Below are 12,462 nucleotides of genomic sequence, written 5' to 3'. Positions count from 1 at the left end.
GTCAAAATTAATCCGGAGCCCTCCACTACGGCGCACCTCATCGCCTGCGTTGCGTCGGCTCGTTAAACCCTACAATCAATCAATCAATCAATCAATCAAACAAGGTTCCGCTGTCGCACCTTTCGAAAGACGCTCCTCTCCGTTTTCTTTCTCCCGACACACGGCCGGGCTACAGCGGCGGCGTCCACCGCTCTAGCCCGGGCGCGGCCGACGCATGCTGCTGCGTTCGGGACTCCACTCCCGAGAATTCCAAGTAACGGCTGGCAGAATCTCTGGTTTCACTCTTTGTAGAGCCACGTGTGTGAATTCAAGTGACGACGCATGGGCAGTTGTTGTGGGTGCACATCCTTTAAAGCTTTACTTCCCAACCACCTTCACAGCGAGGATGGCAGCCGTTTTTTTGTTGTGGTTCAAGAAGACTTCACTGAATATAGTCGCCATCAAACCATGGAACTTTCCTCCACTTTGTACACTCTTCTTCCTGCAACGCTGTAAGGAAATACTTCCCACCACATGCAACCCTTACGACACAGTTTGGGAGGCCTCGGAATTTCGGCCAAGTCCTGACCCCCCCTCCCTCCCCCCATTATTATCTCCTCCACAATGGAGCAGTGGGCCGCCTTGCTGGTCAACTCGGACCCAAACGACCAGCTTCACCCGCTCAAGCACGACCTCCTGGTCTTCCCAGCCCAGGGTCTGCACCAAGGAGCCCTCCCACGACACGGAGGTTAGGAATAAGCCAATGCTACTATAGTCTGGTTCCAATAAAGTTTACTGCTCCCTCAAGGAATAACAGATTTTGTGAAACAATAAAAAAATGTTACAGGTAAACACTAAACAAAACACACTACATTTTTTTCTTATACGTATAGGACAAAACCAGCGTCAATTTACCAAGAGCTATCTGATGATCATGCTATGGAAATCTAAGCCAGCTTGCACAACGGTGAAAGCCTGATGCCCCAGCAGAGCTGTGTTCCTCTCATTAAGATAGACTCGGTGAGTGCCATAAAAGTCACTGAGAACAATCTATCTAATGGCACTCCTCAACGGACGACCAAATCAAACGCGAAGTAAAGCATATAAGTGGAAGTTGCGCATAAGGGGATGGGCTGACCAGAAGAATTGGAAGCCCGTAGAAGAGGCAGCTTATCAGGATGCGCGCCCCGCTGCGAGCCGAAAATGTAATCGCCCGATTTCTGGCCAATCCCTCAGTTGAGTGCGTTCCAGGTTACGAAGAACATTACGAGACGCGCTCTCACATGCGCGCAGCATTTTCTTGCTATTTTTTCTGTTCATTGACGGCGCAACGAAGAGATTAAACACCTCTGCTGTTAAAATAAATACTCAACTTGTTTTTACGAAACAAGAGCTGTGGGATGAGGAGGTTATTGCTAACTTTACTTAGCTGAATCGGAAAGCGCCTTAACATTCAACGTACTAGCATGGACAGAACCAACGGCAACGAAAGACTCAGATCTACCTCCCATGGTTTTGTTGTTAGAGCGAAGCTCTACTACGCTACATTTTTCAAGGTCATTCATCGTGGCGCTATGAAATTCAACCGCCGGATGGCAACCTGCGCCTTTTGTTCCTGGGGCCCTATTCTCGACTGCACAAATTGCCGGCAATTCGACATGTTTTTTTTTTTGCGCTAGCATGACGTAAGCAATCAGTGACGTGATGCACCTATAGCTGTGACGACATGCAGTGTAATTTGACGATTCACTCATAAAGATCGCAATCAAGGTATCAAATATTGTGCATAAAAGATATAAAAAACACTTGTCATGTGCTATAAAAATTAAGACAGTAGCTGAGGCTGACAAGAAAAACAGATTTCTGCTGGTCAAAATTGGCGTCAACACCACAAGGCGATCGAGTAACGTTGATCCAAAAGTGAGCGAAAGGCCGATGTCTAGCTAAATAACATAAAACAATTTTTTACCGTATCTATTTATTTCTTTCAATCGCTTTTAGTAACATAGTTTGGCTCTCTGCTTCAATGCAATCTTTGCTGCGTTATCACCTTCCCACGTCGCCACGCTACCGTCTGCTGCTATGTTACAAGTTTATGGCGTAATCACAGAAAAAGACGGCGGCGACCATCGCTTGTGTGACACATAAGAGCAGCGAAGCGCAACGCCTGATAACCGCGGAGCGCACCGATGTCGCCGATTCACTCATTCGTCAATCTCGTCTTCGATAGCGCAGTAATGAACCAAAGAGTCACTTTTCTTTGTTATTTTTCTCTTGAGTTTGCTCATGTGACCCAGCAGCTTACAGGACGAGGCTGGACAAATGCCGTGCATTGGGCTCTCTTTGCCATGGAGACGCTCGTACTGCCCTTTTACGTTGCCGTTACGCCAAACAAATAATATTTATTTTATTGCCAAACATGAAAGCAAACTACGGCACGTTATTTGTATGCTCCGTGATTGCTGACTTGGAAAGAGCCGAAACTATTATTTCTTTATAGACAACATGCTTTAAACTGCGCGTCATGCGAAACTGCACTTCCTGCAAATTGCCGGACATTTCGCGGCGCCGAAAGGCAGGGCAATTTTTTGTCCTATTTTGCTTGTATTTTGCGACAAAAACAGCCGCCATTTTTAAGCTGTTACGTAACATTACGTCACTTTTACGCAGGCTGAAGTTGCCGATGTGTGACGTAATCGTTCGCGCCAACTGTTTAAATTACGTCATGCCTTCTCAGACAATCACAGAGAGGGTGTGTATTATAAGCAGTATTGTTGTTGAATAGCAAAGACAGGCTTAGGGTGTCACGTCCGGTGCATTTAGTCTTGTTTTTCATTGCCGGCCAAGAATTATGTGCTTTCAGTAAAGAGAAATAAGGCAAAAATTAGAACTGGTGACCGTAAACGTCATGAAACGTCAAAATGACGATAGCACACACAACCGCTTTGTCAACCGGAAGCACGTGACCAAAATTCAAAGCCAATCAGAAAAGATTTCCGGCAAATTGGGGACAAACATGTCGAATTGCCGGCAATTTGTACAGTCGAGAATAGGGCCCCTGTTGCTTGGCTTGCTCGGAGATTCACCGCTAGGATGCCGCGCGGCTAGGCGAGGGTGAAACGGCTGCGTAGCTTGCGCTTACAGTGTTGACTTGCATAATCTCTGCTGTAGTTTGAAAACATGTTGCCCATACATACTTCCAATTCGTGCTATCTTATATATCCCAGACAAAAAAAAAATACGCCGTGTTAATTTTTGTAGCGTACACCTTTTGCAACGATATGTGATCTCCCGTGAGCTGAAAACGACTTCAAAAAAGTGATGCCAAAATAGAGACACCAAGCGAGCGACGGCTAAAGCAAGGCTTGTCAACATAAGTTGTGCATGTCAATGTGTGATGGATTCCTTCAGGCGTACCCAGAAGATGCGACGCGTGTATTTGCTCGACCTCGTAAAGTGGGATGATAATTGCTGATAAACTGTAGTAAAACCAAGGCGTCTGCTTAAGCGTGTAATAACCCTTCGCCTCGCCATAACGCAGCTATGTTCTTGTTTCGAACGAGAAAAGAGAGTAGAACTAGTCGACCTAAACGGACTCTGCAATACTTCCAAACTACGCTTTCACTGTTTTCTTCGCATCTGGATGCGTTGTCAAAGCTATAGTTATTAATAGCACGCAGCGTCACTACGTCATTTGCTCGTCGGAGAATTACCCGCTTTACGGTTCTGCTTTGCTTGGGGCTTTCTTTTAAAGTGAATATCGAATGCGTTTATTTCTTCAAGAAAAAGGAAGCCGCCCTATTGGTGTAATGATACAATTCGAGCGCTCAAAGAACACCAAGACTTTAAAAAAGATAAAACACATTTGAGCAAGTTTACAAGTTATCTGATGGACATAGAACAGTAATTTCTGGCTGAGGTACTTTGTGACCCCCAATTTGAAAGGGACCTTACACGCAAAACAATGTTCAACCATATTTTCTTTCGCAGAAACTTACTCCACCTCGGGGATTTCCCCTAAATCTGGTCGATTAAGACCTGTCCATCACTTCAAGTTGTTGATCAATCCGCTCTCGCGCTGCAAACGGCTAGCCTCCTGGTTAGCTCAGCCGGCAGAGCGACTGCCCTAGATACAGATTGAAGGCGGGCCAGTTGGTACATAACTGAGCTATAAAACAGCGCTGGAAACAGGACTACAGAAAGGGCACACAGCGCCCTGTCTGTGTGCCCTTTCTGTAGTCATGTTTCCAGCGCTGTTTTACAGCTCAGTTATGTGCCCTAGATAGGCGGTGGTCCTGGGTTCGACTCCTGGACCAGGACGAATTTTTCTTGAACTACGAAGTTTCTGAGGAAGCTGTACAACTTTTCTTTCTAGCCTCACGGCTGCATTGAGGAGGAGGACGAAGAGGAGAAGGACGAATAAACGTCCCTATGAAGCAGTTCGCATTGCGTACGAGTCCTTATTCCAGGACCCCTTGAGACCGTCCGTCTTCTTGGGCTCTTTTCACCAGCCAAAGCTGGTCGTCAGGGTCCGAGCTGGGCCGTGCTCTGTCCCAGTGCTCGGGGGAGGGGCAGGGAAGGGGGGGAAGGAGGGAGGAAGGGGGGTCCTAATCGAAGCCTTACACAATAAGCTAAAGCCTGCCCGGAGCCTCACAGAAGGGGCATTTCGAGGAACACAGGATGCTGGACAGAATGTGGGCTCTAGTTGGGTGGGGATAGGTGTTGGTTTGGATGCCTCGAAGGTGGCGTTCTTGTTCTTTTGTGAGATTTTTGTGTGGAGGAGGGTACATTGCTCGCAGCAGGCGGTAGTGCTGCGTGATTTTTTGTAGGACAAAAGGGGACAGACACGCCATTGCTCGCCGAACTTCTGACTAGCCTGGTGTGCAATATTTCGGGCATGCTGGTGGGCAGCTTCGTTTCCGGACACATCGACATGGGCCGGAGCCCAAATAATCCTTACGCGGTGTTGTGGAGGATGCTGCAGTAGAACCTGGGTGTGTGCGTGTGGGGGGAAGGGGGGTGACACGAAGCCGCTTAAGAATGTTTTGCATGCTTGTTGGCAGTCCGTAATAATGTCTGAAGGGGCTTGAGCAATTGCTAGAGCTATGGCCACTTCTTCTGCCTGTACTGCATGGGTGGTAGGAATAAATGCACTTGTGAGGAGGGCTTGAGATATAGTCACAACAGAGGTCATAGCTATACTCCCGGGATAGGAGGCTGCGTCTGTGTATACTGTTGTGGAGTTTTGGCCGTACCGTTTGAAGATAGCTTTCTCTCTGGTGTCTCTGCGATCCGGGTGCTGTGTTGGATGCATATTCCGGGGCAGCGGGGCCACATCAATAAATTTGTGAATTTCATGCGGAGCTGAGTCGCATCTGCCCGGGGTTGTTGAAGCGGTGAGCGCAGGCACAGCTGGTTCAGAATTGTTCTGCCGGTGGAGGTGGAGCTCAAACATAAGAATTGGTTCATATGATGAGCTTCGAGGAGTTCATTCAAAGTATTATAGACTCCCAAGTGTAGGAGTTTCTGTGTCAAGGTGCTGACAGGTAGTCCGAACGCCAGCTCGTATGCCTTGCGTATGATAGTGTCGACCTTGTCCTTTTGAGCCTTCGAGAGCACAGCGTAGGGGAGGGCGTAAGTAACCCTAGAGATGACAAAGGCTTCGACTAGCCTTGCACATCCGCCTCTCGCATACCTCTCGTTTTTGTGCTGACCCTGCGGATCATGTGGGCGACTTGCTCCGTGGTGTGGTTAAGTCGGTCCAGCAGTTTGGTATTGGAGCGATCCGCTTGTAGAAGCATGCCTAAGATTCTCACGGCTGAATTGAGGTGGATGTCAATTTTTCCTTCCCCAAAACTTACTCCACCTTGTGTACTTCCCCTAAATCTGGTCGATTAACACCTGTCCATCCCTTCAAGTTGAGGATCAATTCGCTCTCGCGCTACAAACGACTAGCCTCCTGGTTAGCTCAGTTGGCAGATCGACTGCCCTAGATAGGCGGTGGTGCGGGTTTGACTCCTGGACCAGGACTAATTTTTTTTTCAACTGCGAAGTTTTTGAGGAAGCTGTTCAGGTATTCTTTGTAGCCGTACGATTGCTTTGAGGTGATGTCACTTTTTCTTTCGAAAAAACTTACTCCCACTTGGGAATTTTCCCTAAACCTGGTAGATTAACGGCCCTATGTGATGATGATGATGATGGTTGGATGTTAATGGCGCAAGGCCAACTGGGGCAAAGATCGGCCCTATGTGTCTCGCGGTTCAGTTCACCTTAAACGTCCGTGTAGTCCACACCTTTCGTATTGAAAGTATCGTTCTATAGAACGTCTTGCGCTCCCCTACCACCACTCAGGTAAACATCTGGCTTCGTCGAGCTTTGTTCTGATATCGCTGGAGAGAAACAGATAATCTGAAACCCGGAGTTGCTTTCGATGACTGGCTCTCTTGCTCCGCGTAAACAACTATCCACAGAGACAGGTCGCCTAGCGGTTCAATCCATGAGGAGCCTCTGCACTCTTCCGGCAAGTCGAGCAAAATATGGGAACGATTTATATCATGTTCTCAACTAATTAGGGCAATTAATTAAATATCTAAGTACCCTGTACAATTAGCCTCGCATTAAAGTGGGGTTCGATGAGAAAATGAATTTGTGCGGGTGTTAAATAACAGTTACAGGTAAAATACTCCCGGTAAAAGGAAAAACACATGTATGTGGTGGACGTGAAAATAGCGCCGCTATAAAAAGTAATGCGTAAAAACGGCCCAAATTTCTAAAGCAGGTGCGCACCTTGTCGGTACAGCCATCGCCGTGTAAAGTTATTGCAGAACGGGAAACAAAGTATGCAATGTGTCTGTCTTTCCTGCTTCTCGAGCTGAGGCTTTCGCATTCATGTCATTGCATATTAACTTAAATGACCGTGTGAACTTTTTCACTGCAGCCGTTTGTTGATCACCCTGTTGCAACAAAATGGCATTCAAGTACGAAACATTCTATGTGGACTCGTCAAGAAATGCCATCTGTTCAATTCAATAGGTTCATGCTTCACACTCCCGTCGCCCAGGGCAATGCTCTAAAAGAAGAATTATTGCCGGCATTGAGATTTGAAACCGGGTCTCTGGTGCGAGTGCAGACGTTTCAAACCAAGTTAAATAAAAAAGCGCCTGTCCGTGTTTCCTTTCTCGTCCCCGTTTGTGTGCGCTATTTGCCAAGACGCATCGATTCGCCGGCTCGCAGTTATGCCAGGTTATGCTTCAAATCATTATTTATCCAACGTCGTTCAACGCGATGTTGGAAGCACGGACGAAAAACCATCCAAGATTCGGCGTGACTGCGTCAGTACCCCTTCACTTTCATTTAACCTATGACACTACCGGTTCACCGCAGAAAGGGCCGCCAAGCTGTACTGCGTCTGTCATGATTGATAACCATGTATCAGCGCTGCAGCTACGGTAATGGTAGCAACCATTCCATTGCAAAACTGCACCCATAGCAACCAGCGCGACCATGATGGCGTAATTGCGTATGCCCCTGTCACTTGTGGCGATGCTGATGTGACAGGATCGCATGCCATTGCATGCAGTACAGCTTGCCCCGCTGTTGAAACTCAGAAGGCGATGATCTTGTGGCGGAGATGGGCGCAGTCACTCGTTGTACCTTTCGCATGCCATTCCAGTACCCATGATACAGTGCTGCGGCCGGCGGTAGCGTAGTGCACTGGCACCGAGACGAGTGAAACCAACATTTTAAAACGTTGACTGAAACCATTCACTAATAAAAAAAAATGGCGCAGCTTGCACTAGTGGTGCAATGCTGGAGAAACAGCCTAGCTGGCGGCCCCTCTCTTTTGTCAGAGACCCGGCTGTTGCAACTCACATGGATTTCCGAATTTGCCGCCGAAAGTTCTCCACGACTAGCTGACCTGGATCGTTTTGTCCACAGGCTTTCACACCTCTCCCAAATTTGACCGCGTTAGCACGCACTAGAACCCGCGGCAACTCGCTTCGCGAGCTCGGCAGCTGTGCTCCCCACTCCAAGCGTGAACGCACGTGAACTGGCGAGGAGAACAGCACGAGAGGGGTCACACCACGAACGCTGGACAGAGTGTTCTTGAAGGTGACGCTCTTGAAGGTGAAGGCGACGCCGGGCGCTCCTCACGAGGCGCACACTCACATGTGCTCGGTATTTTAGGGGCGAAGCTCCTTAGGGCGTGGGTCTGTCCATCCTCGACGTATGTATGTAGCCACCTCTAGTTTAGTTCTTGGATTGTTTACTAGATGGCGTGGCTACCTCTAGTTTAGTTCTTGGATTGTTTACTAGATGGCGGTACTTGTATATGATGAAAAGATGCGCTTGGATTGTTTACTAGATGGCGTGGCTACCTCTAGTTTAGTTCTTGGATTGTTTACTAGATGGCGGGGAGCGTTGTAATAAAATCCGTTCGCTGTTGGCGCGCGCTCGGAGTCGCCCGATGGATAAGGCTACAGATGTGCGAGCCCGCGAGGCAGAAGCGCTCCGTGAAGCTGCGCGACGCCGCCGCCAAGATCCTGCCGTACGAGAGCGGGAGGCCGAAGCGTGTTGTCTGGCTGCGCGACGACGCCGCCAAGATCCCAGCGTTCGAGAACGAGAGGCCCAAGCGTCACGGCAACGGCGCGAGGACCCTGCCGTACGCGAAGCGGCACGGCTGCGGCGCGAAGAGGATCTCCAAAACGTCAGAGAACGGGAAGCGGCGAGAGAGAGAGAGAAAACATTTATTGCCCAGTCACCGACCTAAGTCCAGGTCAGCTAAGGGAAGCGGCGAGAAAGCGCGCGTATCGGCAGGCAGACCCCGATGCAGTGAGAGCTCGTGAGGCGTCTGCAAAACGCGTCAGGCGAGCTCAGCCCCAAGGTGCCGACGCGCGGTTTAAGCGAGACTTTCTAGACGTTACGTTCGGACACAGATGTAGTGGGCGAACTTTCACTGAAGAGTCACGGTTTTACCGATGATTTCCCCTCAGGAGCTTCGCCCACTCATCATCATTCACCCCGTGGATATGCTGTGAATTTCTTTTCTTTGCATTTTTTCCTATAGGTCCCAACGTGCAGCACGCCCACTTGCAAGCCTGGACGACGCTGGGCGCTTCTCATGAGACGCACGCTTACGTGCGGTCGGCCGTTCTGAGTTTTCTAGCAGCGCTCCACGGTAGAACTGAAAGCTTAAACAGCAGCTGTCAAAACTACGCAGAAATATCAAGCGGCAGTGAGCTGGTCATCTGCGAAAGAAAGAACTGAAAAAGACGCACATTATCGCGGCTTTTACCAACCGAAAAAAGAAGTACCGGTGGCGTTCTAGTGCAGCCAGGTGGCTTCACTACAGGAAAAGCCGCAATGCCAAACCAGCATGGCAAATACCAGTGCGTGATATGCAATGTCATCGTGAACAAACAGCTCACTCAGGTGGCAACGCAGTGCGCGTCTTGCAATCGCCATAAACCGACCGTCACACGGAGCGAAAAGATCAGTTGGATGGTCAACAAGTCCAGGCTATACGCCCAAATGACGCAGAAGGTCACAGTCAACGACGTGCCCATGACAGTCATCGAAGACAGCAGCGAACGCACCCTCAGGACAAGTACTTCAGAGAAAACTTGCGCCCACCTCCCCGCGAGGGGAACCCTGTGTAGATGCGACGCATCGTGTGGTTCACTTGGTGTTTCCGTTGGATTGATTTTGAAATCGCGTGAAACGTGTCGGGAATGCGTATGATTATTATGTTTTATGATTATTATTATGTTTTATTGGCCAATATTGGTCAATCTCTCTAAGTGGTATGCTTGGGGCTTCGCTGTCGCAACGACCTTTACTCCATCATTGTTGCTGTAAGTGGGAGCTTCTTTTCTTTTATTGCAAGTGTTAATCATTGCCCCATCATGCGTTGTATCAGTAGTTTCTTGACGTAGTTTGAATGAGTCAAGGATATAAGGCGCATTCGTAGCATTTGATTCTGTCTCGGTTTTGTGGCGCAGTGGGAACAGCATCATGTACCTCGCGTTCCGCCCACAGGGTCGTGGGATCGAAACCGGGCGCCGCTAACTATTAATTTTTTTATAGTGTAGGGGGAGGGGTGTGGACAGACAACGCCGTATGGAGGGACAAGGCGAGTGAATGAGATGCAGTCGCATCTAAAAGTTCCTCGAAGGTGCATACGGAAGCTCGTGTAGCGGCCGCGGATGATTGCAGTTGCCGTCTGACGTCACAAAAGCGCTACCAAATCAGTTCGACACGCTACTGGAAGCATTTACTGACTATTCAGGTTATAACAGAAGAGACAAAAGAACTACAAGGCAAAATACACTGTATTTCATATAAAAATGTCCTGTGATTCCCTTATTTACAGATGTCTCTTCATTTTAATCCCACTCTTAGTTCTCCTGGAAGGTTTGAGGATGCGCGAACATGGCTACTAACAGCAATCCTCTCGTATTCTCGTCCTGGTATAATTAAAATCTTGCCGTTGTCACCGCGTTTCTCAGTTCTCACAATTATTTGCCGGTGTTTCTCGACCTTACACTGAACAACGCAGAATGTGGCAATGCACACAAGGCGGTTACAAATGCTTTGCATCCCTAGGTAACTTCCAAAGCAGTTTCTGCGTCATTTTTTTTTTGTTTTGAACAACAAAACGTTAGCTGAATTCCCACACAACTGCTTTATATTCGATTGAATTTGTTGGCTTCAGGCGCAAGTAGACGTATGGCGTTTCAAGTGAAGGGAGGGAAATAGTGAATTGGCACCCTTTGCTATTATGTTTTTTGCAATACATCTTTTTTTGATTGGACGACGTATTAAAACTATCAAATTGTGATTTTGACGAGTTAAACTTTGTATTAGAGAGAAATTCTATGTTGTCATATGGACCCTTTAAGCTATCCAGACTGGACGTAAGCTCGGCCGTTCTATCAGCAGCGCTGTCGGATGGCCAGCGCATGCCATTCTCTTTTTAAAGACGATAGTCTTTCTTGGGCTACTTAAACCCAGAAATTTTGGTCTGCCTGTATGGGTGGCTGTCTGTCTGTCCATCTGTCTGTCTGTGACTCGATTCAGCCACCCGGCCAAAGTAATTCAATGCCTGCGCAATAGTCTTATATAGTCACAGCTAAATGTGCCCGTCTAAGTCCGGTGTAATGTTCATACTTGTCAATATTGTTGAAGAAGAACAAGACATTACGCATATATAAGACAACAAATTAATACAGAAGTGATATTTGCAGCATTCCTCTATAAAAAATCTAACATGTTTGATTTTGGCGAGATTAAATACTTCATCAACTGAAGAAAAAAATATCACTCCGGCATCGCCTGCTGTCGCCCGCGCCATGTAGCTTTTGGCGGAATTTGGAGAAATCAAGTGGCAAGAGTTACGAAAGGTTCCACTAGATAGGTTCCACGTTCTGCTTGCAACGCACTTGGAGCAGGGAAACGCGGTTCTATAAACGTTGAAGTAGGGCGCCTCGATTCACACGCGTCTTCGCCGTACGGCAGCGTTGGCATCGAGACACCCGGTTTGGAGCAGTGGAACGCGGGAAATTTAAAATGATTTAAGCAAACCTTTGGCGTCTTTACCCTGGGAGGGGCGCGACGCAACAGGAACAACATGAGAGGTGAGTGGGAAAGCGAAGGGAGGCATTTACTTGGCAAAAGTCGATAAAGACTATCGTCTTTAACGACATTTGCAACGAAAGGAGCAGATTCGCGGCCAATTTTTTTATAGAGTTACGTCGCCCCTTTCTGAGATGTTTTTTTTTATTAATGGCAGAGCTCTTATTTTACACCGAAGCTGCCTTTCGCTAGCTTCTGACCAAAAATGCGTGCGTATATCCGGTCGCGTCAACAAAGAGAAGGAACTCGCCCGCGCCAGAGTGTCTACAGAGGATTTTAGGCTAAAATGCTCAGTAGCTCCCAAATACAGGTATCTCGAGAAGAATCATAACAAAATTGCACGCTAAGTAGACTCTACCATTACGCCGAAAAATTATGTGTCGTAATCAGTTAGTTCACGGGGAAGTTGTAAACGCCGCATAATTCCCGTCTGCTGTCAATACAAGGCCGTCTACGGATGGAGTATGGTTTGAAGAAACGGCTGTAACTCTTCTTTTAACGCAACTATCCCCCAAAACACATTAAAAAACCACGCGAGTTTTTGCTTGCAAGTAAATGAATTCTTTACAACCCTTTTAAATAACGTGGCTTCCGACGTTTCAAAACAACTCACATTGACGGCTATTGGGGCAGCAGCTCCTTTCGAGGAGTGGGTCACCTCGAAATGCGGTGCTGAGAGTTCCAGGCTACTATACAAGTTGGGAGAGGCGAGGGGAAAGAGAAATCTTATCGCTGCTATGGGTAGTGTGTAGCGTCGGTGACTGGGAACGAAGATAACGACTGCAAAATAGAAACTAGACAATGGCAATGCAACTAAGGCGAACAAAAGTACCGGCGGCGTTCTAGTGC

General features: G+C 47.9%; 1 protein-coding gene across 1 annotated transcript in view; it reads right to left on the bottom strand.

The window, feature by feature from the left end:
* Positions 1 to 12,359, bottom strand: part of LOC144169524 (beta-alanine transporter-like) — a 58,293-nt gene extending 45,934 nt beyond the window's left edge. The window contains exon 1 of the mRNA XM_077698733.1: positions 12,227 to 12,359. The gene's annotated coding sequence lies outside the window, so the exon portion shown is untranslated. The remainder of the gene's footprint in view (positions 1 to 12,226) is intronic.
* Between the last annotated feature and the right edge of the window lie 103 nt (positions 12,360 to 12,462).

Source organism: Haemaphysalis longicornis, unplaced genomic scaffold (assembly GCF_048455015.1).
Source record: "Haemaphysalis longicornis isolate Haplotype H1 unplaced genomic scaffold, Haemaphysalis longicornis Haplotype H1 scaffold_2, whole genome shotgun sequence".
Lineage (NCBI taxonomy): Eukaryota > Metazoa > Arthropoda > Arachnida > Ixodida > Ixodidae > Haemaphysalis > Haemaphysalis longicornis.
This window is presented reverse-complemented; position numbering and strand designations above follow the sequence as displayed.